The sequence below is a fragment of the Pristiophorus japonicus genome, chromosome 1 (assembly GCF_044704955.1).
Source record: "Pristiophorus japonicus isolate sPriJap1 chromosome 1, sPriJap1.hap1, whole genome shotgun sequence".
Classification (NCBI taxonomy): Eukaryota; Metazoa; Chordata; class Chondrichthyes; family Pristiophoridae; genus Pristiophorus; species Pristiophorus japonicus.
In genome coordinates, this window is record NC_091977.1 from 120,120,770 (window position 1) to 120,146,620 (window position 25,851).

At 44.5% G+C, this 25,851-nt stretch overlaps 1 protein-coding gene across 3 annotated transcripts in view; it reads right to left on the reverse strand.

Annotated features, from left to right (window-relative positions):
- Positions 1-25,851, reverse strand: part of LOC139265610 (beta-1,3-galactosyl-O-glycosyl-glycoprotein beta-1,6-N-acetylglucosaminyltransferase-like) — a 136,686-nt gene that overhangs the window by 106,082 nt on the left and 4,753 nt on the right. The window contains exon 1 of one of the 3 annotated variants that reach the window (XM_070882765.1): positions 3,459-3,499. The exons of the other annotated variants lie outside the window; for them this stretch is intronic. The gene's annotated coding sequence lies outside the window, so the exon portion shown is untranslated. Of the gene's footprint in view, positions 1-3,458; positions 3,500-25,851 lie in introns of those variants that run through there. 3 annotated transcript variants of the gene reach the window in all.

Here is a 25,851-nt window from a genome sequence, read left to right on the forward strand (position 1 = left end):
ATTCCGTGGGGAAACAGAATAAACAAACAAATCTGCATGAAGAACTGTATGTTGTAAAACTTATGTAAGTAAGAGAGAAGGTTCAAAAGTTGTAGACATTTTTTTTTATTAACAAATAACTAATGAACAACATTCTCCCTCCAACCCCCCGCACCAACCCACCCTTCCCTCAAAATCCCTAAAACGTTACAAGAATAAATTAACATTTTACAGAACAAGTGACCATCTCAGTCACGACAACCAGTGACCATCTCAGTCACGACAACCAGTGACCATCTCAGTCACGACAACCAGTGACCATCTCAGTCACGACAACCAGTGACCAATGAAGTCATGACAACAAGTGACCATTGAAGTCATGACAACAAGTGACCATTAAAGTCATGCCAACAGTGACATTTCAGTGATGACAAGTAGTGACCATTTCAGAAAGAATAGAAAGGGAACATTTAAGTAATGATAACAAGTGTACATTTAACTTTATACTGGGTTGCGTAAAATTTAGTTATGTTTAAATGTAACCCAATAACATTGCAGATTCTAATTACTATTTAGATCATTAAATAATACATAAATATAAATTTCAACTACTCTCGCAGCTGCCAGTAGGCTGTTCCACCGTTTGCAGCACTGGTCCGGTGTGTGCGTTTCATTGGAGGCCGATGTGACTATGCGGCTATTTCAGACCAATTCCTGCGATATGCACAGGGTGGAGGTTTCCCCTGCCCACCCCGTGTCAGATCCTCCCACCTGGAGCTGACAGCACTTACGAGGGCCTCATCTGCCTCTTCGCTGAAGGGTTTGGCCCTTCTCTTTCCTGCACCTCCCTCCATTCTTTAAATTTATCTGTAATTTGGATAAGACTTTCTGACCTGCTTCCTTTCTCCTCTCTCTCTCTCTCAGATCCACCCAGAGCTTCTGAGCATGTGTGAAGACCCTTGACCTCTCAAAACGTGGGAAGAAGCATCAACCTGAAAAAAAAATCAACCTGCACATGCGCAGTAATGTGTTGCTGGGGAAGCTTTTTTTTTCCCCATTCACTTCCGTTTTCTTTGGGCGATCAGGAAATCGCCGAGAAATTACATTGCCCATTTGACATCGCTGGGCAAAGGCAGAGTGGAAAATCGGGAAAAAAAATGGGCCTTGAGCCGGCGATCAGCACGGGCGATAGGACCCGCATCGCTGGAACAAGGCCCATTTTTTTCGGCCTTAGCCTGAAAGTGGAAAGTCTAGCCCCAAGATTCCTCCTGCTCCATTAGTCCACGTTAGAGGAAAAAAAGGTATAATTCTTCATACCTACACTTTCGTTGTTCCTCCACCTACTCATGATGGTGCTGCCATCCTAGTGATGTTATAGCAGCATGCACACATTCAAAAGTGTGGCACATTTAAATAAACATTTAAACCCACAGAAATGCAAATTATAGCTTCCTGCTGGTTAAAATGGTTTTTCAGACTCTCCAAATTTCATCAATAGCCGACTGTTTCAAAAGTTACTGTTCCATAGATCATAAAATCATTTTTTTTTTAAACTCTTTTCCTGTCTGATGGCACAAAACTACTATTGTTAATGTGCTAAGGAAACGCCAGCAGCAGTAAACAACTAAACGGAAAACAAGAAAATTGAAAAGAAGGTGATGGATAATTGTAAGTTGTAACTCACTCAGTGCACAGTCACAAAGTGTACAGACTTTCAATTTCTACTGCATTCCTGAAGCACCCTCAATAGTTCGCTCCATATGTAGTTTTATTTCAATGATGCCGGACTCCATTTTTATACTGCAGGTGCGTTGCACCACACCTACATCGATCCTACACAATACTGGGAGGGGAAGTTATGTTCTATAATCTGTTACCAGGAGCACCAATCTAAAATCATTAGATCAAATATCAGGCATTCAATGCAACAAAACGTAATTAAATAGATTTTGCATGTATTGAATTTTTAAACTTATATTTCTGCAATGCTAAATTCATAATTTCTTCGCAGCAAGAAGTCAGCATAGCAGAAACAAGACTAGTTCCGATAGTTGTTTAAAGTGTTAAGCTACTTAAAGGGATCAGGTCATTGTGAATGAAACGTTATTTGTGACAACCGAGAAGCCAGACATTATTCAATTTCATTTGTACAGCTATAATGGCTTAGCGAGAGCAGGTACAGGAGCCTCACACTCAAAGGATAGGCATTCCACTCAGGGTGGCGACTGACTCCTGATCAGGAAGGATCAGTAGGCCAAACCATCCCAATCTCACGGATTTGAGGAGAGTTTTCTCTCCCCTTCAACACGGTTGAGCTGTGGGCTCACAGCTGCAGCAAGAACCTGTCTACTGTTTTCTAAGTTTAAGTCAGGTAGCTTAGCTAGAGGAGGTGAGCCAATGTTCAAAGAATGAGAAATTTGTGCTTTGGTCTTGCTCTGGAAGCTATATACTATTTATTCATGTATTTTGCCTGTTTCGATAGAGATAAGAATGGATACTTTCTCCATGAAACTGAACCCTAGCAATTTGCATTCAAGTCCTCACAAGTAATTTAATTTTTAAAATAAATATCTAATATTTCCAGGATATTTATTTTTGGCTTCAAAGGCAGAATTGAAGTAGGCCATAAGATGCACCAAATAGAGTGTGAAAAAAATTTTATGTTTCAAGTATGGCCCCCAGACCTTGCTAGAAAATTAATCTAATCTTCAACAGTCACTGTATTTATTTCGAAACCCACCATAGCTGTAAACTGCACTTTGGGGTCCTTTGGATTCCACCTCCCCACCAGTAACAAAAATCAAATGCTGTATATCTACAATGTAGATTTATGACAAATTTAGATCTCACTGAACTATCACTTTAATTCCTTGCCTTCATCAATCTTTAGGCATATATTCACAGCCAGTGTTTTATGGGCCATATTCATTTTTTGAAGCTAATATGGTCCATAATAATCTCTTATTTTGAAGCTACTAGTTTTATAGGTTGGCATGTATGAAACCCATAACTTCAGGCCTTCAAAGTGCAGTGTTTACCCAAGTCTAAGCGCAGTGTGTGCTTTAATTTTTAAGCTATGCCCATTGCCAAAATGTCTGCTGATGTACAGAAAATACGCTATGACAAACAAACAGACACCTTCTTGTCTATAAATTCTTAACTCAACCACTGGAATTCTTCAAACAGTTCCAACAACCTAGATGTAAGCTTTAACAAAACTAAAAGTTGGATTTGCTTACTTTAGCGACATAACTAGGACTCAAAAAAGTAGTTCCCCCGATATTGTCTTTTGTGCTGCATAAAATTCATTGTTTTCATAGTCAGTCAATCTATACTCGTGTGTAATAAGGTATTTCAAAAATTCAAGAATGGTTTCTGGGTGTTTCTTCCAAACAATAGTCAGCTATTGGGCCTGAAATCCCGGTTCTGGGCTTCCCGCGGGCGCTCACCTGAAAATAGGAAAAAAGATCCACACCTACCTTTTGCTGCTGCGCCCTCCAGCGATCCCGGTCGGAGGCCTCCTCTCCCTGCGTATCGGAGCTCGTTCACGTCTTGGGAGATGTGGAGGGAGAAGCTGGAGTCACCTTCCACTGGACAGCCAATGAAGGCACAGTATTCTCATTCATAATAATGGCAACTCTGTAAGTTGGAGTTCTCATTATGAATGAGAAACAACCCCCTCACCCCACCAAACACAAATTAAAAAACACTTCACATATTTAACATTAATGTAAATTAAAGTTAATAAATGTGATGGAAAAAATATATATTTTTTGTATTTTTTTTAATGTTTTGTAATTAGGGTTTAAAATTAACTTACCTTAGTGGACAGGGTTTTGAACATAAAAATGTGTTTTTAAATTTTATTTTTTATATGTTTTTTTTATATGTTTTAAAACTCATACACTGATAAAAGTAGGCTCTGTGCCTGCTTTTACCAGCGCAAGAGTTTTAAGGACATTCGCTGGGCAAGAGATGAGCAAATAGCGCAATCTCACCCATGCGAATGTCCTTCTCCTGAAGAAGCGTTGGATCCGTCAAGCCAGAACTTGATAGATCGGAAAAGCCAGTTTTCGGCACATGCGCATCACGTGCCGAAAACCATCTTTCGCGGGGCCTTGCCGGGTCCGTATGTATTTCATATGGACCAGAGGAGGCCGGAATTTCAGGCCCATAATGTTACACTCCAACAGTTAACAATGGATGCAAATTCCTTCCGACAGGAGTCTTGGTCCCGATTTATAGTAAGTAGTTTCCATCACCTGCGGTCATTTTACAAGTTTGCAAAGCAAATTCACCAATACAGCTTATAACACAAAATAGCAACTGAGTGTAAAGCATAAACATAGTTTATGCTATTTTACGGGGTTTTCATTGCTCTTTTGCCGAAGTTATATCAGACGAGTGGGAAAACGCCCATGGAAATTTACCCACATAAATTTCTGACATAGAAAACTGCATTATTAGCTTCAGTAGACAGATTGAATGAATTGCAAGTGGATTAGCGATATTTGATTTGGCATTCCAACAAGGTATTGTAAGCTGAATTGGTGAATTTGCTTTGCAAACTTGTAAAATTACCCTCGGGTGATGGAAACTACTTTCTATAAATAGGGACAAAGGGGGAGAAATTCAGTGGCTTTGTACCTCCCATTATCACCTGGAGGGGCAGTAACAGGGCTCTAAAGGGTTAGCACCTGGGTGCAGCGAATTCGGCCATGCCAGCAAACTTCAATGCCAGTTTAGCGCTGGCACTAACACTTATCGCCTGGGCCTTTAGCGCTTCACAGATCGTGACGTCAAAGTGCACAGTATCCCATTACTGCCCTGGATGTGAAATTACCTTTTACTTCCTGCTGTATCGCCGGGTGTGAACAACTGCAGGAAGAGGAGGCAGTGTCACCTCGGCTGGCCATTTGGGGAGTGCTAATTAAAGGAATGGATTTCAGGTAGGCCAAACTTTATTCTTTGCACCAGTCTGGTGCCTGCTGAAAATTTTCCATTTTCATTGCTGCAAGATGTCCAAGCCCTCCACTTTCTGAGTGTGTTTGGGGCTGCAATGGCAATTGTGCAGGTCGCCTTGTAATGCACAAATGCCGAGAAGTCGGTTGTGCATCATCATTAGCCCTTCCCTTTAAGCAAGGGAAGCAGTCGCTGATACCGTTAGCAATGCGCTCCAAGTTGTTCAGCAGTCTGCAACTACCGCCCAGCTCTCACACATTAGGGCCCCAAGAGAAGTGGTTAACACTCGATTTAGTGCTCCACTTCCCTCTGAGTGCTAAAGCTGAATTTCCCAGGAGCAGAAAATCATTATCGCCTGGTGCTATTTGAGTTTTCAAAAGTTATCACCCCCAAATGGGGCGCTGAGGAATTTCTAGCCCAAAGATTCCCGTCAGAAGGAGTTTGCATTCATTGTTAACAGTTGGAGTGCAACACTATGCCTGCCTATTATTTGTCTTTGACATCGGTAATAGGCAAGATGCTTGAGGGAATTATTCAGGATGCATTATACGAATGCTTGGATAGAGAGTAACATATTAGGGACACCCAACATGGCTTCATTAAAAAAAAAAGTTCATGTCTTACAAATATAATTTTATTTTTTGAAGAAATTATGAAGTTGGTGGATGAGGGAAGCCCAGTAGACATCGTCTACTTAGACTTCCAAAAAGCTTTTGATAAGATACCGTACAAGAGGCAAGATCGAAGCCTCTGATCGTAGTGGTAATATATTGAGCTGGATTGAGAATTGGGCTAGCAGGATGTAGGCAAAACAAGTTATAAATGAATTTGGATCTGTTTGGAGTCAGGTTTGGAGGACCAGTGGTGTACTCCAAGGATCAATGTTGGGACCGTTGCTCTATGCTATTTGTATTAATGAGCTAGATGTGGGTGTTGGGGGCACAATCTGCAAATCTGCAGATGATACAAAGATCTATGCGAGTTTTACGACTGTAGACTATGCTTGCCTGCTTCAGGTAGCTCTTAATGTGTTGGAAGACTGTGCTCCTGACTGGAAAATGATGTATAACTTGGATAAGTGCAGTATTTTTCGTGTGGGCATTCATACACCCTCTGGGAAAGCATTAAAGGTGGAGATAGAAAGAGATTTGGGCATTCTAGTCTGTACATCTCTAAAGGTACATGAGCAATGCCATAAAAGGATAGCTAAAGCAAATGGGGAGTTGGGGTCTATTCATTGGATAATTGAGTAGAAGACGAGGCATATTACATTGGCCTTCTACAAAACCAAGGTCAGGCCTCACTTTGAATACTGTGCCCAGTTTTGTTCCCCTCACACGGTGGATGAGAGAGGTTTTAGAAAGGATGCAGAGGGCCATTAGATTAATTCCCAGTATAAAGTATCGTAGTTATCAAGATAGGCTAAAAGAATTGGGACTCTACACTCCAGAGAAATGTAGACATAAGGGTGATCTAATTGAGGTTTAAAAGATAATAAAGAAAATAGATTGTGTTCCAGCTAAAAGTTTGTTTCAATTAAACAGTTTAGCGAGGACCAGAGGTTACAATTTTAAGTTGTACAGAGCCAGATGCAGGTTAGATGTCAAGAGGTGGTTCTTTTCCCAGTGAATGGAACAGGCTGTCATCTCGTGTGGTGCATGCTGATTCGCTGAATTACTTCAAACGAGAGCTGCTCCTGCTTCTGGCTGGGGCGGAGATCACCTCTTACAGAAAGTAGATATTACAGGGAATTCAGGGCCAGAGTGATCTTCTGTACTAGTTTCAGTCACCTAGATGGGTGACAAAGGAATTTCCCAGAATTTTTTCCCTCAAATTGGCCTAGTTTCTTTTCCCCACCTGAAATGATGTGATCTCCTGGGAGAGGCAGAGAGTACATGAGATTTCTGAGATCGCCTCTCATCCTTCTAAACTCCAATGAATAAAGGCCCAGTTGATCCAGTCTCTCCTCATATGACAGCCCAGCAATCCCTGGAATCAGCCTGGTGAACCTTCGCTGCACTCCCTCAATAGCAAGAACGGCCTTCCTCAGACTAGGAGGTCAAAACTGAACACAATATTCCAAGTGAGGCCTCACTAAGGCCCTGTACAACTGCAGTAAGACCTCCCTGCTTCTATATTCAAATCCCCTAGCTATGAAGGCCAACATACCATTAGCCTTCTTCACCGCCTGCTGTACCTGCGTGGCCACTTTCAGTGACTGATGAACCATGACACCCAGGTCTCGTTGCACCTCCCCTTTTCCTAGTCTGCCGCCATACAGATAATATTCTGCCTTCGTGTTTTTGCCCCCAAAATGGATAACGTCACATTTATCCACATTATACTGCATCTTCCATGCATTTCCCACTCACCTAACCTGTCCAAGTCACCCTGCAACTTCTTAGCGTCCTCCTCACAGCTCACTCCACCACCCAGGTTAGTGTCATCTGCAAACTTGGAGATATTACACTCTATTCCTTCATCCAAATCGTTAATGTATATTGTAAAGAGCTGGGCTCCTAGCACTGAGCCCGGCGGCACTCCACTAGTCACTGCCCGCCATTCTGAAAAGGACCCGTTTATCCTGACTCTCTGCTTCCTGTTTGCCAACCAGTTCCCTATCCACATCAGTATATTACCCCCAATACCATGTGCTTTGATTTTGCACAATAATCTCTTGTGCGGGACCTTGTCAAAAGCCTTCTGAAAGTCCAAATACACCACATCCACTGGTTCTCCTTTGTCCACTCTGCTAGTTACATCCTCAAAAAATTCCAGAAAATTCATCAAGCATGATTTCCCTTTCATAAATCCATGCTGACTTGATCCGATCCTGTCACCGCTTTCCAAATGCGCTGCTATTTCGTCCTTCATGATCGATTCCAACATTTTCCCCACTACTGATGTCAAGCTAACTACCCGTTTTCTTTCTCCCTCCTTTTGTAAAAAGTGGCGTTACATTAGCTACCCTCCAGCCCATGGGAACTGATCCAGAGTCGATAAGGCTGTTGGAAAATGATCACCAATGCATCCACTATTTCTAGGGCCACTTCCTTGAGCACTCTGGGATGCAGACTATCAGACCCCGGGATTGATCAGCCTTCAATCCCATCAATTTCCCTAACACAATTTCCCGCCTAATAAGGATATCCTTCAGTTCCTCCTTCTCACTAGACCCACTGTCCCCTAGTACGTTCGGAAGGTTATTTGTATCTTCCTTCGCGAAGACAGAACCGAAGTATTTGTTCAATTGGTCTGCCATTTCTTTGTTCCCCATTATAATTTCACCTGAATCCAACTGCAAGGGACCGACGTTTGTCTTTACTAATCTTTTTCTCTTCACATATTTATAGAAGCTTTTGCAGTCAGTTTTTATATTCCCTGCAAGCTTCCTCTCATACTCTATTTCCCCCCTCTTAATTAAACCCTTAGTCCTCCTCTGTTGAATTCTAAATTTCTCCCAGTCCTCAGGTTTGTTGCTTTTTCTAGCCAATTTATATGCCTCTTCCTTGGCTTTAACACTATCCTTAATTTCCTTTGTTAGCCATAGTTGAGCCACCTTCCCAATTTTAGTTTTACTCCAGACAGGGATGTACATTTGCTGAAGTTCATCCATGTGATCTTTAAATGTTTGCCATTGCTTATCCACCGTCAACCCTTTTAGTATCGTTTGCCAATCTATTCTAGCCAATTCACACCTCATACCGTCGAAGTTACCTTTCCTTAAGCTCAGGACCCTAGTTTCCGAATTAACTTTGTCACTCTCCATCTTAATAAGGAATTTTACCATATTATGGTCACGTTTCCCCAAGGGGCCTCGCACAACAAGATTGCTAATTAGTCCCTTCTCATTACACAATACCCAGTCTAGGATGGCCAGCTCCCTGGTTGGTTGCTCGACATATTGGTCCAGAAAACCATCCCTAATACACTCCAGGAAATCCTCCTCCACCGCATTGCTACCAGTTAGGTTAGCCCAATCAATGTGTAGATTAAAGTCACCCATGATTACTGCTGTATCTTTATTGCACACATCCCTTATTTCTTGTTTGATGCTGTCCCCAACCTCACTACTACTATTTGGTGGTCTATACACAACACCCACTAGTGTTTTGTGCCCTTTGGAATTCCACAGCTCCACCCATACCGATTCCACATCATCCAGGCTAATGTCCTTCCTTAAAATTGCATTGATTTCATCTTTAACCAGCAACGCCAGCCCACCTCCTTTTCCTTTCTGTCTATCCTTCCTAAATGCTGAATATCATTGGATGTTGAGTTCCCAGCCTTAGTCCCGTGGAGCCATGTCTCCGTGATGCCAATCACATCGTATCCGTTAACTGCTATCTGCGCAGTTAATTCATCCACCTTATTCCGAATACTCCTCGCATTGAGGCACAGAGCCTTCAGGCTTGTTTTTTTTTTTAAAACACACTTTGCCCCTTTAGAATTTTGCTGTAATGTGGCCCTTTTTGTTTCTTGCCTTAGGTTTCTCTGCCCTCCGCTTTTACTATTCTCCTTTCTATATTTTGCTTCTGCCTCCTTTTTATTTCCCTCTGTCTCCCTGCATAGGTTCCCATTCCCCTGCCATATTAGTTTAACTCCTCCCCAACAGCACTAGCAAACACTCCCCCTAGGACATTGGTTCCGGTCCTGCCCAGGTGCAGACCGTCCGGTTTGTACTGGTCCCACTTCCCCCAGAACCGGTTCCAATGTCCCAGGAATTTGAATCCCTCCCTGCTGCACCACTGCTCAAGCCACGTATTCATCTGAGCTATCCTGCGATTCCTACTCTGACTAGCACGTGGCACTGGTAGAAATCTTGAGGTCCTACTTTTTAAATTTAGCTCCTAGCTCCCTAAATTCGCCTTGTAGGACCTCATCCCGTTTTTTACCTATGTCATTGGTACCTATATGCACCACGACAACTGGCTGTTCACCCTCCCTTTTCAGAATGTCCTGCACCCGCTCCGGAACATCCTTGACCCTTGCACCAGGGAGGCAACATACCATCCTGGAGTCTTGGTTGTGGCCGCAGAAACGCCCATCTATTCCCCTTACAATTGAATCCCCTATCACTATCGCTCTCCCACTCTTTTTCCTGCCCTCCTATGCAGCAGAGCCAGCCATGGTGCCATGAACTTGGCTGCTGCTGCTCCCCCCTGATGAGTCATTCCCCTCAACAGTACTCGAAGTGGTGTATCTGTTTTGCAGGGGGATGACCGCACGGGATCCCTGCACTACCTTCCTTGCACTGCTCTTCCTGTTGGTCTTCCATTCCCTATCTGGCTGTGTACCCTTTACCTGTGGTAAGACCAACTCACTAAACGTGCTATTCACGTCATTCTCAGCATCATGCATGCTCCAGAGTGAATTCACCCGCAGCTCCAGTTTCGCAACATGGTTCGTCAGGAGCTGGAGGCGGATACACTTCCCGCACACGTAGTCGTCCCTGAGTTCCCACATAGTACAGGAGGAACATAACACGTGTCCGAGCTCTCCTGCCATGACTTAACCCTTAGATACACTTAAATTGGCAACAACAATGCTTGATGAACCGGGGGTCTTTATATGTCCATCATTGTTCGTATGTAAACTGGTCCTACAGGATTATAGTTTGGGCAGTGCATCAGTGGAATGTGATTAGCAAGATTCAATTTAGCTTCAGACAATTAATTACTTTTTGAAGTGCAGTGGCTTTTTTTTTAAAAGTCAGCAGACATGGCAACAATTTGCACCAGCAACCTCCAATAAACATTGTAGAATGAATGATCAGTTAAACTATTTTGTTCCTTGTTGATTGAGGGAGGAACGTATTGCCAGAACATTAGGAGAACTCCTTTCTCTTCGTCAAATAATACCATGGAGTCTTTAACATGCTCCTCAACCAAAGGAACAGCCAGAACCTTATTTGAATTACAGCACCTCCAGTTATAGCAAAGCAAAAAGAATAAAATCTATAAATTGAGAGGCGATATTAAAATTTAAGGGGTCACCCATTTAAAACAGAGATGAGGAGGAATTTCTTCTCTCTGAGGGTTGTAAATCTGTGGAATTCTCTGTCCCAGAGAGCTGTGGAGACTGAGTGATTAAATATATTTAAGGTGGAGATTGGGGCGTGGAAAGAGAGAGAGTGTGAGAGAGAGAGGGGGCTCGCAGGCGTGAGGGGGGGGAGCGAGCGGTCGCGGGGGGGGGGGGGCGAGCCGGGGGGGGGGGGCAGGAGATAGCGGGCGTGAGGGGGGGGCGAGCGGGCGCGAGGGGGGGGCGAGCGGGCGCAGGCACGAGCAAGAGAGAGAGCGGAAGGGGAATGAGAAACAGAAAGAGAAAATGAGAGAGAGAGAGAGAGAGAGAGGGGGAGAGAGAGAGGGAGAGAGAGAGAGGTCCAGAGATTCACAGAAAAAACTGAAATCTCAATCCAGGGGCTCAGACTGGAAACGTCGCCCCAGCTCAGCATTCCGCATGATAACAAATGAGAATCTGTTCAACCTCCGCCGCCTCCAGGCTAGATCCAAGGTCGTCCCATCCTCTTTCATCGAACTACAGTATGCCGACGATACCCGAGTCTGTGCACAGTCAGAGGCCGAATTCCAAGCCATTGTCAACACCTTCACCTAGGCGTATGAAAGCATGGGCCTTACACTAAACATCCATAAGATAAAGGTCCTCTACCAAACTGACCCCGCCACACAACACTGTCCCCCGATTATCGAAAGCCACGATGAGGCCGTGAACAACATGGACCACTTTCCATTCCTCGGGAGCTTACTGTCAAGCAAGGGCAGACATCGTGATGAGGTACAACACCACCTTAGAAACATAGAAAACATAGAAAAATAGGTGCAGGAGTAGGCCATTCGGCCCTTCGAGCCTGCACCATCATTCAATAAGATCATAGCTGATCATTCCCTCAGTACCCCTTTCCTGCTTTCTCTCCATACCCCTTGATCCCCTTAGCCATAAGGGTCATATCTAACTCCCTCTTGAATATATCCAATTAACTGGCATCAACAACTCTCTGCGGCAGGGAATTCCACAGGTTAATAACTCTCTGAGTGAAGAAGTTTCTCCTCATCTCAGTCCGAAATGGCCTACCCCTTGTCCTAAGTCTGTGTCCCCTGGTTCTGGACTTCCCCAACATCGGGAACATTCTTCCCACATCTAACCTGTCCAGTCCCATCAGAATTTTATATATTTCTATGAGTTCCCCTCTCATCCTTCTAAACTCCAGTGTATAAAGGCCCAGTTAATCCAGTCTCTCCTCATATGTCAGTCTAGCCATCCTGGGAATCAGTCTGGTGAACCTTCGCTGCACTCTCTCAATAGCAAGAACGTCCTTCCTCAGATTAGGAGACCAAAACTGAACATAATATTCCTGGTGAGGCCTCACCAAGGCCCTGTACAACTGCAGTAAGACCTCCCTGCTCCTATACTCAAATCCCCTAGCTATGAAGGCCAACATGCCATTTGCCTTCTTCACCGTCTGCTGTACCTGCTTGCCAACTTTCAATAACTGATGAACCATGACACCCAGGTCTCGTTGCACCTCCCCTTTTCCTAATCTGCCGCCATTCAGATAATATTCTGCCTTCGTGTTTTTGCCACCAAAGTGGATAACTTCACATTTATCCACATTATACTGCATCTGCCATGCATTTGCCCATTCACCTAACCTGTCCAAGTCACCCTGCAGTCTCTTAGCATCCTCCTCAGAGCTCACACTGCCACCTAGTTTAGTGTCATCTGCAAACTTGGAGATATCAATTCCTTCATCTAAATCATTAATGTATATTGTAAAGAGCTGGGTTCCCAGCACTGAGCCCTGCAGCACTCCACTAGTCACTGTCTACCATTCTGAAAAGGACCAGTTTATCCCAACTCTCTGATTCCTGTCTGCCAACCAGTTCTCTATCCATGTCAGTACATTGCCCCCAATACCATGTGCTTTGATTTTGCACACCAACCTTAATATGTCCTTACTATACAGTAGAAATGTACACGAGGCCCATACGAGAGAAAGTCACTCTGTGACCAGTAACCTTTATTTGCCAGCCTTGAAGTGGAGAAGATGGGTGGAGCTTCCCCTTTTATCCCTGAAAGTCCAGGTTAGGAGTGTCTCCCACAAGTCACCACCTAGTGGTCAGTGTTTTCACAGCGTACAATTTAGGTCAGTTTATACATGGATTACAATGACAGTAGAATACATGACAAATCTCTTGTGTGGGACCTTGTCAAATGCCTTTTGAAAGTCCAAATACACCACATCCGCTGGTTCTCCCTTGTCCACTCTGCTAGTTACATCCTCAAAAAATTCCAGAAGGTTTATCAAACATGATTTCCCTTTCATAAATCCATGCTGACTTGGACCGATCCTGTCACTGCTTTCCAAATGCGCTGCTATTTCATCCCTAATAATTGATTCCAACATTTTCCCCACTACTGATGTCAGGCTAACCAGTCTATAATTACCTGTTTTCTCTCTCCCTCCCTTTTTAAAAAGTGGTGTTACATTAGCTGCCCTCCAGTCCATAGGAACTGATCCAGAGTTGATAGACTGTTGGAAAATGATCACCAATGCATCCACTTCAGTTTGCCAGCGCAGCCTTTGATCATCTGAGGAAGAGTGTGTTTGAAGACCAGGACCTCAAATCTGGCCCAAAGCTTATAGTCTACAGGGCAGCAGTGATACCCACCCTCCTATATGGCTCAGAGACGTGGACTAATACAGTAGACACATCAAAGCGCTGGAGAAATACCAACGCTGCCTCTGCAAGATTCTGTAAATCCATTGGGAGGACCGACGCACCAACGTCAGTGCTCTCGCCCAGGCCAACATCAAAGCATTGACCACGCTTGATCAGCTCCGCTGGGCGAGCCACAACACGAGACTCCCAAAGCTAGCGCTCTTCTCGGAGCCTCAACACAGCATCCGAACCCCAGGTGGGAAGAGGAAATGCTTCAATGACACCCTCAAAGCCTCCTTGATAAAGTGTAACATCCCCACCGGCACCTGGGAATCCCTGGCCCAAGACCACCCAAAGTGGAGGAAGAGCATCCGGGAGGGCGCATAGCACCTAGAGTCTCATCGTCAGGAGCAACCAGAAACCAAGTGCAGACAGCGGAAGGAGCGTGTATCAATCATGGCTCCCCACCCACCCTTTTCCTTCATCCACTGTTTGCCCCACCTGTGACAGAGACTGTAGGTCCTGTATTGGACTCTTCAGTCACCTTAGAACTCATTTTTAGAGTGGAAGCAAGTCATCCTCGACTACGAGAGACTGTCTATGATGAAGCTCACAACACATTATACAGCAGCCGAGATATAGGTGCAAAAAATAGTTAATACAAAATCAATATAACTCCAAACAACTCCCAGAACAATAAACAGTGCAGAAAAATAACATGTAAACATCATTTACCACCCTTGTGCATTTCGTTATGATCCCTCTTACGTGTGCCTAACCTACAACTTTTCCTCTCCCCTATGGCTGATTCATGGGTGTGGGAAGGCTGCTGTCTTCCCTATGTCCTTCTAGGATGCCCTAGAGCAGCTTTGGGCCTGGAAGGGCTGGCTGCAGACTGGCCAACACCCTCCTGGAAGAGTTTAGTCTGACTTGGCTCAGGCAAGGCCATGCATGGAGGCACTGGCGGAGTGCCAGGTCTGGAGCCAGGAATGCCGCAAGCTGGAGAGTGTGTATCACCCGTATCCTGGTCCGAGGAGCCTGACTAACTCACCAGAGATGGCACAATACCACCACCACCAATCTGAGGGAGCTCAGGTCGGTGCTGTGGCACCACACCAGAAGATCCCCCGTGGCCCATGGTGGACCCAGCCACGAAAGTAACACCGAGGTCTCGGGGGGCATCCAACTGAGACTGCAGGTGAGCAGCCACAGTCTGAAAGCCACCAGATATGACGGCACTTAGACGCTCCGTCGACTTTTGTAGAGCCACGGCCATCCTCTCCAAAGCAGCACCAATACGCATGTTCCCTCGCTGCCACATCACCATAAGGGTGAATTTCCCATGGAATAATGCCCCCAATTAAGACTGCAAATTTCAAGTTTGAAGGGCTAATAAGATTGGAACACTTTTTTTGTGGTCAAAAAGCTGAATTTGGATCCAATGGCCGCCGCAATGATTGCGGCGCTAATTGGGGAAAAAAAGCTCAACACCGCCAGCTTTCTGGTGGCACTGTACTTCGGGGCCATGGTCTAGAGTCACTGGGAGGAAGTAACAGTGGAGGCCAATGTCAGGAGTATAGCTTGAAGAACATATGTGCGGTACAGGAAGACGTTTAATGATCTGACATGAGTTGTCAAAGTGACTGAGTTCAATCTTCAAATAGGAACATAGGAACTGGAGTAGGCCATTCAACCCCTCAAGCCTGTTCCACCATTCAATGAGATCATAGCTGATCTATATCCTAACTCCATAGACCCACTTTGGCTCCATATCCCTCAATATCCTTGGCTAGCAACAATCTATCAATCTCAGATTTTAAATTATTAATTGAGCTAGGACCTACTGCTTTTTGTGGGAGAGACTCCCAGACTCTTTCCACACATCCGGGTTTCCCGTCCAAATATCCTCCCCACCCCGCTCCGAACACGCGGCCCCATAAATATCAGGGTCCTAATATGTGATTCTAGAAAATTGTTCTCATTTCAGACCTACATAATAAGAACATAAGAAATAGGAACAGGAGTAGGCCATATGGCCCCTCAAGCCTGCTGTGTCATTAAATAAGATCATGGCTTATCCGATCATGGAAACATTGAAACATAGAAAGTAGGTACAGGAGTAGGCCATTCAGCCCTTCGAGCCTGCACCACCATTCAATATGATCATGGCTGATCATGCAACTTCAGTACCCCATTCCTGCTTTCTCTCCATACCCCTTGATCTCTTTAGCCGTAAGGGTCACATCTAACTCTCTTTTGAATATATCTAACGAACTGGCCTCAACAACTTTCTGTGGTAGAGAATTCCACAGGTTCACCACTCTCTGGGTGAAGAAGTTTCTCCTTATCTCGGTCCTAAATGACTTACCCCTTATCCTTAGACTGTGACCCCTGGTTCTGGACTTCCCCAACATAGGGAACATTCTTCCTGCATCTAACCTGTCCAATCCCGTCAGAATTTTATATGTTTATATGAGATCCCCTCTCATTCTTCTAAATTCCAGTGAATATAAGCCTAATCAATCCAGTCTTTCTTCATATGTCATTCCTGCCATCCCAGGAATCAGTCTGGTGAACCTTCGCTGCACTCTCTCAATAGCAAGAATGTCCTTCCTCAGATTAGGAGACCAAAACTGCACACAATACTCAAGGTGTGGTCTCACCAAGGCCCTGTACAACTGCAGTAAGGCCTCCCTGCTCCTATACTCAAATCCCCTCACTATGAAGGCCAACGTGCCATTTGCCTTCTTTACTGACTGCTGTACCTGCATGCCTACCTTCAATGACTGATGTACCATGACACCCAGGTCTCATTGCACCTCCCCTTTTACTAATCTGTCACCATTCAGATAATAATCTACCTTCCCATTTTTGCAACCAAAGTGGATAACCTCACACTTATCCACATTATACTGCATCTGCCATGCATTTGCCCATTCATCTAACCTGTCCAAGTCCCCTTGCAGCCTCTGAGCATCCTCCTCGCAGCTCGCACTGCCACCCAGCTTAGTGTCATCTGCAAACTTGGAGATATTACATTCAATTCCTTTGTCTAATTCATTAATGTATATTGTAAATAGCTGGGGTCGCAGCACTGAAACCTGAGGCACCCCACTAGTCACTGCCTGCCATTCCGAAAAGGACCCGTTTATTCCCACTCTTGGCTTCCTGTCTGCCAACCAGTTCTCTATCCACGTCAATACATTACCCCCAATACCATGTGCCTTCATTTTGCACACTAATTTCTTGTGTGGGACCATGTCAAAAGCCTTTTGAAAGTCCAAATACACCACATCCACTGGTTCTCCCTTATCCACTCTATTAGTTACTGTTGTGTATAGAGAAAGAGTCAGACTGAACACTGAGCTCAAAGTAAAGTGTGACCCTAGTCTTTTATTGCAGGTCTCCAGAGTGCCTCTCCAACCTGTGAAGCCTCCTTAAATACCTGTGCTCCGAAGGGATTATGGGATCCCTTGGGGCTTCAGGGGATGAGCCCTCTGGTGGCTATACAGAGTAAATACAAGTACACATATATAACAGTTACATCCTCAAAAAATTCTAGAAGATTTGTCAAGCATGATTTCCCTTTCATAAACCCATGCTGACTTGGACCGATCCTGTCACTGCTTTCCAAATCCGCTGCTATTACATCTTTAATAATTGATTCAAATTTCCCGCCCACTTCTCATAACCCCTTATGGTTTAAGAAACTGTCTATTTCTGTCTTAAATTTATTCAATGTCCCAGCTTCCACAGCTCTCTAAGGCAGCGAATTCCGCCGATTTACAATCCATTGAGAGAAGAAATTTCTCCTCAACTCTGTTTTAAATGGGCGGCCCCTTATTCTAAGATCATGCCCTCTAGTTCTAGTCTCTCCCATCAGTGGAAATATCCTCTCTGCGTTCATCTTGTCAAGCCCCCTCATAATCTTATACATTTCGATAAGATCATCTCTCATTCTTCTGAATTCCAATGAGTAGAGGCCCAACCTACTCAACCTTTCCTCATAAGTCAACCCCCTCATCCCCGGAATCAACCTAATGAATCTTCTCTGAACTGCCTCCAAAGCAAGTATATCATTTTGTAAATATGGAAACCAAAACTGCATGCAGTATTCCAGGTGTGGCTCACCAATACCCTGTATAGCTGTAGCAAGATTTCCCTGCTTTTATACTGCATCCCCTTTGCAATAAAGGCCAAGGTACCATTGGCCTTCCTGATCACTTGCTGTACCTGCATACTATCCTTTTGTTTTTCATGCACAAGTATACCCAGGTCCTGCTGTACTGCAGCACCTTGCAATCTTTCTCCATTTAAATAATAACTTGCTCTTTGATTTTTTCTGCCAAAGTGCATGACCTCACACTTTCCAACATTATACTCCATCTGCTAAATTTTTGCCCACTCACTTAGCCTATCTATGTCCTTTTGCAGATTTTTTGTGTCCTCCTCACACATTGCTTTTCCTCCCATCTTTGTATCGTCAGCAAACTTGGCTACGTTACACTCAGTCCCTTCTTCCAAGTCATTAATATAGACCTGTAGGGTATTCCCTCCTCCCCTTCCCCATATATTGTTTTCATACCCTTTTTTGGGCCTCTCCCATGTCTTTTGCACCATCTTAGTTATTTATATGCTCGCTTAATGGCCTGGAATTTACGGAGCTGATGACGTATACCGTCGTAAGTGCTCAGAATGGCCCCGCAAGTTCTGGGTTTCCACATGCGCTACGCATGCGCAAAAACCAGGAACTTGCGAGCTGTCAAGTTTCACATTGACAGATACTTTGCATCTGCTGCAAAATCGCTGGTGCAGAGTTGAGCTATTTGCCCAGCTACTGCCCAGTGAATGCCCACATTCACTTGGCGTAAGGCCTTCTTTTACCAGAGTAAGAGTTAAAATAAATGTTAAAGTAAAATAAATGTGAAAGTAAAATTGTTTAACTGATTAAAATATGCACATACATTTAAAACTGGTTTAGGTAAATTTTGGTCCATTTTAAAATGTATAAATTTATTTTCCAAAAAATTTAATTTTAATTTTAAAATGCTTAAAGGGTCTTTTAATTAATTTTGAAAATGGGGATCACTTATTTTTATTTAAGTGGTGCGAATTCTTATTTATATTGGGATTTCTACGTAAATGAAATCCCCATAGCATCATAGGAATCCATCCCTTTTTGATTGGTTGACCAGGCCCACGTGGTCCCAAGGATACTTGTGAACTGCCTGGACCAGGACTCGAAGAGTCTGAAGCTCTGGAAACACCATGGGGAGAAATTAGCCTCCTTTGCGCCTCTCGTTAGCGCCTCGGGGGGGGGCGGGGTGATAACGGGGCTCTACCGGCTCTGCAACTGAGCGTGGCGAGAGAATTGACATCTGTGAACTTGCCTTGCAGGTTAGCAGCGACAGTCACCACCAACGCCATGATCTCCTGCACCCCAGAGATCGTGACGTCATCTGGTGTGCAACAGTCGCTGCAGGAGGCGTTGTAAGGTAGGCCGGCTGCTTGGGGGTACTATTTCAAGGGATTGCCGGTGAGATAAGAGATTTTTTTTTTTTTGAGTCCTTGGGTCATTTTTTTGTAGCATTTTCTTCTGCCATGATTGATCAGTTCTGCACTCTGTTAGAGTGTTTGGGGCGGATAGTCTCACCAGGTGCCTTCGGCGAGCAGTGGATTAGATTTTTTGCAGAGCCTGCAGCAATAGCCCTTCCCTTTAAGGGAGGGAAGGAGCCTCCGATCCTGGCAGCTGGACATTGTACAGCACTTTGCCGCTGCCATCCCTCCTGCCTGGTTTAGCGCTCCAAGGGAAGTGATAGCACTTGATTTAGTGCTCCACTTCCCTCCTGGAGTGCTAAACCGGAAATTTGCATCTGCTAGAATTGTGTAGTGCCCAGCAATACTTTTGCGCTCCCTCAAAAGTTATCGCCCCAAACGGGACGCTACACAGTTTCTAGCCCCAGGGCATTCGGATTTATTTTCTGGTTTGGAGGCGTATTCTTCTGGTATGCCTTTGACCACAACTTCAGGCCAATGTCATTTAATTGTCTCAGCTTCCTTCACCACAAGCCCAAATCCACTTTTTACGAAAACAATTGCTTATCTTTCAATTTTGACAAAAGGATTTCCACCCAATATGGTAACTAGTCTCTTCTCTTTACAGATGCTGGTGAACTGTGTGTATTTTAACATTTTCTATTTCTGTAAATTGTAAACTTTGCTTAAACATTACAGCCTAGAAATTGGGTAGTGCTAAAAAAATGGACGTCGCACTGCAATGCAAGATATGCCACACCCAGAACACAGGCAGTATGTCAACTTCGTGCTGCCTGCTAATTATAATGATTGCAGTGCATAGCCTAGTGCTGGACACTCTGCTGACAGGCTGTGAGCTCAGCAGGGGGCCAAAGTGCGTGTTGTTCGAGCGAGGCTAGTTTTATTTAAAACCAGACTGCTCCTCTGAAAAGGTAGTCTACATCTCCTAAAGGCGAGCTGCCTTCCGCTGATCAAAAATTGTAAATTTGCTTTAGCACTAACCCAAATAGCTCAACAGGCCAGGGAAAGGGTAGCCAGGGTCTCAGACACAGCGCTCGAGCTTTGCACAGAGGGTCAACACTAGAAGAGAGATCCTCTGCCAGACAAGGGGCCAGGAGGCCTTCAAGAAAGTATGTGGGACCAGATTGCCGAGGCCGTCACTACCAGCAGTGTCAACCACAGGACCTGGCTCCAGTGCTCAAAGAAGTTTCATGTTCTCAGATGAGTGGTCAAGGTCAGTGAATGCATCTTCAAAAGCCACCTCCTACTAACTGCATCATTAGCCTCACACACTGCTCAATGCACAACCACCCCATCACTCATCTACCAATAATCTCTACCAAACACGAGGTACACCTCCCATTCCTAGCTTCACCTCATTCCCTTGGAGGATATTCGTGGCAATGGCATAGCTGAGCCCTTGGCCAGCGGCTTGACTGAAAGAATACAAGATACTGGTATCCTCATACATTATCCTCCTTCTCACATCCCATTTCCCTGCCATCCCACAATCTCTTCTGATTTACAAGCTGCACATGGTGTAAGCATGCAGCTCTTGCTTTATCCCCCACCTCCCCTCACCACAACCCTACCTTTGTGCCTTCCTCATTTCAGCCACCCAAGAAATCCAGCCTGCCCAGCCAGTGGTTGACCAAGAGGGAGAGGAATGAAGAAGCACAAGAAACACCATCACTCGATTTCACACTCCCAGCCACCAGCTCCTCGAGATCTTCCTGCAAGGCCATCTGCAATCTCCCCCATTGAAAGTCAGCAGCCTTCCACCAGCCATGTTGCAGCCACTGGGGTAACACTGCACAACAACATTTTGAATAAGCAAAGGCTCATGTAAAACGCTTACTAAGGAAATGCACAAGGGTCATTAATTGATTTTTTGATGTCATATTGGATGCATATATGGATAAAGTTTGATTGAAAAGTTTGCTTTGTGGTGACTTTTATTTCAGCATTGTGGCTAAGAGGATGCTGTGATGGTCAGTAACAGAGGGAAGGTCAGGTGTGGGACAAATGTTGAAAGGGGGCATTTCGTTCTGCAGGCGTTGATTCGATCCCAGATAACGCAGGCAGAAAGGGACTGTCTGGGTGGATTTCTTCCCTCTGCTTCCTCCTCCTTCCTCTGCAAGCAGCTGGTTTCCTTTGCAGCCTCTGCTCCATCTCCATATCATCATGTAGCCCAAGGGAGACTGCAACTGGAGCCCCCAGGACAGGGAACAAGTGGTATTTGCAGAGGCCTTCCTTTAAGAGCCAAAGCCTTGCAAACGGCCAGCAGGACTCCCTGCATTTCCTTTAACAACTTTTTAAAAAACTATTACACTAAGCCACTGCTCCAATAAACTGTAAAGAAACCAGTGCAAAAGCAAAAATCTAAACTTACCTGAAAGTTAATGAGGCAGGGGGACAGTTACCAGGATGTACCATTAGAAGGGAGAAACATAGTGCACAAAGGATTGGGAGAGACAGATTACATTAGAGTAAGAAATGGTAAGATATTAGGTGGGGTCAGACTAAGTGAGAATACAAGATGGTCTAAAAGGTTTATAGTGCATGTGTGTAAACACACGAAGCCTGGTAAATCAGGTTGGTAAGCTGCAAAAACAAATAACCACATGAGAATATGATGTTGTGGCAATAACGGAGACCTGGCTCAAAAAAGGGCAGGAATGGGTATGAAATATTCCTGGATACAAAGTGTTCAGGCAAGATAGGGAAGGAAAGAAAAAGGTGGGGTGGTAATATTGGTTAAGGAGAATGTTACAGTGCTATGGAGAGAGGATGTCCTGGAGAGGTCAAGGACAGAATCTATTTGTTTAGAGTTAAGGCACCAACTAGTGGGAAGAATATAAAGCACATTTTAAGGGAAATTACAGAGAGGCGCACGAACTATAGAGTAGTGATAATGGGGGAACTTTAATTATCCCAATATAGACTGGGATAGTGGTATTGTAAAGGGCAGAGAGGGGGATGTTCAGGAGAACATTCTTGATCAGTACATTTCTGGCATAATGAGGAAGGAGGTATTGCTGGATCTGGTTCTGGCGAATGAGGTGGGGCAAGTGTCAGTAGGGGAACATTTAAGGGGCAGTGATCAGAGTATCATAAGGTTTAGATTAACTATGGAAAAGGATAGGGAGCAATCTAGAGTAAAAAAAATACTTAATTGGAGGAAGGCTAATTTCAGTGGGTTGAGAACAGATCTGGCCTGGGTAAATTGGAATCAAAGATTGGCAGGCAAAACTGTAACTGAACAATGGGCTGCCTTTAAGAGGAGATGGTTCTGGTACAGTCGAGGTACATTACCACGAGGGGGAAAGGTAGCGATACCAAAGCCAGAGCTCCCTGGATGATGAAAGCGATCGAGAGCAAGATGGAGCAGCAAAAGAGCGTGTATGATAGATGTCAGGATGAAAATACAAGTGAGAGTCAGGCTGAATATAGAAAGTTCAGTGGGGAAGTGAAAAAGAAGATAAGCGGGACAAAGAGAGAGTATGAGAATAGCTTGGCAACTAACATGAAAAGGAATTCAAAAGTCTTCTTTAAACATAATAAACGGGTAGTAAGAGGAGTGATAGGGCTGATTAGGGACCCAAAAAGCGGACCTACGCATGGAGGCAGAGGTCATGGCTAAGGTACTAAATGAATACTTTGCATCTGTTTTCACCAAGGAAGATGCTGCCAATTGGCTAAGTGACAGGAAACAAACAGTAGTAGTGATCGGCTGTTTTTGTACTGGAGGCAGGTGCAGTGGTGTTCCCCAGGGGTCAGCACTAGGACCACTGCTTTTCTTGATGGACGCGACTGCTGCCAGCGAATCAGAAGTAGTTGTGCATGCGCAGTTCCAGTGTTCTTTTTTGTTTGTTGTCGCTGGTATTCCCAAAATTCAGAATTGGATGAAAAAAAATCTTGTTAATTTATTAATTGTTTGAATTGTAAAATTTATTCAGGTATGAGCCACTTGTTTAAAAGAGGATTGTGATCTGCCTCCGTGTTTCTGATCAAACATTTCTCCAAACAGCTGATGTTGACAGTCCTGACAAGTGATATAGATTTCAGTTCCTACTCGCGTCGTGTTGAATACATTTAAGTTACATTTGTCACATGGAGGGGGCACTGGTTACAAATTAACCATCGTGATTCCTATGAATCAACAGATTCCTATATTGACTTCAGTCTAGCGTGATAGCAACAGTCTAAACAGGTGTACCCCTCACATCCACTTTTTTCAACAAAAATAATTCTTCGCCTCTTTAAATGAACATTTAGGTTTTTACAATTCTAAAAATGTCATGCCCCCTTTTAAGTCCAAAGATAGGGTGGTTGGGGGCTCTCTATTTTGGTAAAAAGCGGTTTAACCGAGAGTTAATGCAGCTTAATCTACATGAGCTGTTGCGAACGTTATTTTTTAAATTTGCCGTTTTTTTTAAAATTTGCATAGCAGTGGTGTTCCCCAGGGGTCAGTACTAGGACCACTGCTTTTCTTGATGGACGCGACTGCTGCCAGCGAATCGGAAGTAGTTGTGCATGCGCAGTTCCAGTGTTCTTTTTTGTTTGTTGTCGCTAGTATTCCCAAAATTCAGAATTGGATGAAAAAAAATCTTGTTAATTTATTAATTGTTTGAATTGTAAAATTTATTCAGATATGAGCCACATTGTCAGGAGTCACTCCATTTCTTTACAGTGTACAGTGCACAATTTCAACATTTGCAGATGACACAAAACTTGGAAGTGTAGTTAACAGTGAGGATAGTGATAAGACCAAGACAGAAGACTGGTGAAATGAGCAGACATGTGGCAGATGAAATTTAACACAGAAAGTGTGAAGTGATACATTTTTGTAGGAAGAACGAGGAGAGGCACTATAAACTAAATAGTATAATCTTAAAGGGGGTGCATGAACATAGAGACCTGGGGGTATATGTGCACCAATTGTTAAAGGTGGCAGGGCAGGATGAGAAAGTGGTTAAAAAAGCATACGGAATGCTGAGCTTTATAAATAGAGGCATAGGCGGGAATTTTCCAGTGGGTCAGCGGCGCGATCATCGACGAGTCGAGTGGGAACATGCTTTACATCTGCTGCCACGTGCCTTGCCCAAATGTCGGGTCTATCAGCGCTGAGCAGACTCAACATGCAGTGGCAGGAAGCAGCAATTCAGGTCATTATGACTTTGTTAACAGACAATTAAGAACTATTTTGAACTCACCATCAGAGTTTACCAGGTCACCTACATGGTCTGGTCTGCTCGAGGATCACGTCAGGAAAGGCGGCCGGGAGTTGAATGGCCATTTCATTAATTGACAGAAGCAAATGTGCTATAAAAGCACCCAACTCACATTCCAAGGTGAGAAGCTATTGCTTACCGCATTTGGAAGACAGATTGAGCTTTATGCAGGTTGTAAGTGTTTGGAGTAAACTTTCTATCCAGTGTCACCTCATTGGAACAACCTCTCTCACCATTGACAGATCGTGTCCGTCATCTCAAATTCTCCTGCCATCTATTCCATCAATATGGGTGCCGTTTATACTCTCACCTTGGTCCTCAGAATCCAACCACGATCAGCCCCAACACCAGCAGCATCAACAACACCAACCTTCTCCGCAATCACCTGATATTGCACAGGACATCAGCACCCGACTACATTGCTGCTCAGGATGGCAGGAATGGCCAGATTTACTTGACGCTGTACACCCTGGCTGCCACACAATGCACCAGGTTGGCACCATCCCACACTAACACCATAAAGCATCCCTACAATGCCTAAGCCATTCTTTTCACACTCATCAGCATTGTGGGGTTTGCCGTTATGTCTCACCATTTACTGCAACTCACTAACCCACTTCCAAAGGTGCACACAGATCTGTCCAAGAATGCAAAGTTTTGAAAATAAATGTTTCAATGTTTGACAGGACATTAACAGAAACTTCACACAAACATTGCATAAAACAAAAAAGTGCCTACCCTTGTGTGTTGTTAGTTGATATATTTGGACAAGGATGAGGGTGAATGCGTCGGGTGGCAAGTGAGATGGGCAAGTGATAATGTAGAGAGGGATGGATGGAGGTGCAAGGTAAGTTAGTGTAAGGATGTGCAGGAGTAGGGTAGGGAAGGCAGAGTAATGGGGATGTGACGAGTGGCACAGCAAGATGATTTTGACTGTGGCTTTGTAGTAATGTTTCGTGATCTACGGAGATCATTAAAAGATTTGCACCACTGCAGCCTGGTCCTCCTGACAACATCCCTGCTTGTGTCCTCCTGTGCAATGTGCAACCAGGCTGTGTTGGTGTCCTGGGAAGGTCTCTTCCGCCCATTGGAAGGGAAGAGAATCTCCCTGTATGCGATGACTCCCTGCAGAACCAGAGAGAGTCACAGGAGAGCCTGAGTGCAGCTGTGAACCTCTGTGCAGTGCTCATCAGTGTTTGCAGCATCTTAATGCTGTAAAACACTGACAGCACAACTGTCAAACTAAATTTGCGCGTGGTCTCTTTAAGGAACCCGGCTGATAATGTGTCATCAAATTATATCAGACCCGCTTCCATCAGTTGGCCAGCAAACACGCTGGGCAGGGTAAACAAGCCCAATCAGGGGAAAATAATTTTGGACAGCGGGCTGGAGCCAAAAGCGAGGTCGGGACCCGCCACCAACATCACCCGCCATGGACCCACCGAGGTTGGTAAAATCGA